The following is a 1,633-nucleotide window of genomic DNA, read 5'->3' on the forward strand; positions in this document are numbered from 1 at the left end:
CAGCGAGCAGGGGGCGAAGCCTCCTAGTATTATATTAGATACACTAATGAGCTATTGGCGACAGTTTGGGATTGGTCCGAAGACAATATCCGTCACCAGAATTTAAGTTTATGAGGTCTAAAATTTATTTAAAAAAAGCTTTGAAATAACAATAAAATAGGCTATCACTTTTTTTATGGGCACAGTACTTACATCACTCATGAAATCAAATTTATTTCTCAATTTATAAAGTTAAACTACAGTTAACTATTCTTTTTTATTTTAACAAGAAATTTGTAGCTAACATCTACAGAAATTACAACTTGATTTTTCATTTTACTAATTTAATTACTGATGTAAATTAGACCACAATATACAACCTATTTAAAAATACATACAAGGTCTAATAACTATACAATTAAGTTTTTGAATACCACTTTAAAGGTTGTGGGGATAAAAAAAAAATTACTATTTTTTCGTGAACGTAGTGAATCACTGCAATCAGATTTGTCACAATTAAAATTTGAAAATTTGCCAACTATTTTCTTTAATTCTAAGGTTACGTGTATAATTCTATTTTTATGGTAGCCTCAAAGAACAACTCGCCCTTTGGTTGATTTTAATCAAGCAAAAGACGACTGCTTGGTAAAAATATATTATACAATAAAAACAAATATAAGGCACAGAATATTTATTATTGAAAACTTTACTGTCTAGCTATAACGAGAACTTCTCCCGACCGAATGACTGCTATTATGGAAACAAAAGCAGGGTACGAAGCCAAATTATTCAACAAAAAATAAGCACTCAAAAAATATTTTTAAGCACTTTAAAAATATACCATAATTAGGCAGGGTTGGAAAGATTTTGACAATTGACTGTTCTATCTTGTTTTAAAAGTCATGTCAAAAAACAAAACAAAAAAACCTTTTGGCATTGATTTTTGACAATAGTCAAAAATCATGAAATTTTGAATCATGTGAAATGAATAGAGTTTTCATACCCTACGGACTGACAATGTGCCGAAATAGATTGGGGTTGAATAGAACAATGTGAACTGTGTCTTTTTGCAGAATTCGAAGCGAAAATCAACATAGTAAAGGAAAAATCTAATTTTGAAAAAGGGAAAATTAAGCACCTTTTCAAAACACCCAATGAAAGAAACACTTTAAGGGCTCGAAAATAAGCACTTTTAAAAACGTTGCGCACTCAAAGTGAAATCACTGCTGATGGGCAAAAATTGAAAAAAAGTACTATCTTTAGATCGAAGCGAAACGAGTAACCTCACATCCTCATTCAAAATTAATAACTTAACCTTGCAACAGCCAGATTTTCTTGCAATGTTCTAACAGTACTGCAAATTTTTAATTGAGCCACCACCGGTTGCAATACAGACTCCTCATGTTGGAGATGGAGCGAATTAAGTTTGAAAACTGTCATGACCCAAAAATTAATCATTATCCCTACATCTACAGCTTGGAAAGAGCTGTCTTGTTTGGAAATTGCTCCTGGTAAAATCTTGTCTCAGCTGCGATATTACCCTTTCAGTGTTTTCATCTCAGAAAAAAAGTGGGTGAGAATTTCTCACCCTTTCTCAAAAACAGGGTGAGATTTCAAAAAGTTAGGTGAGATAATAATTCTTCATGTTTAAGCC

The sequence above is a fragment of the Parasteatoda tepidariorum genome, chromosome 9 (genome assembly GCF_043381705.1).
Source record: "Parasteatoda tepidariorum isolate YZ-2023 chromosome 9, CAS_Ptep_4.0, whole genome shotgun sequence".
NCBI lineage: Eukaryota > Metazoa > Arthropoda > Arachnida > Araneae > Theridiidae > Parasteatoda > Parasteatoda tepidariorum.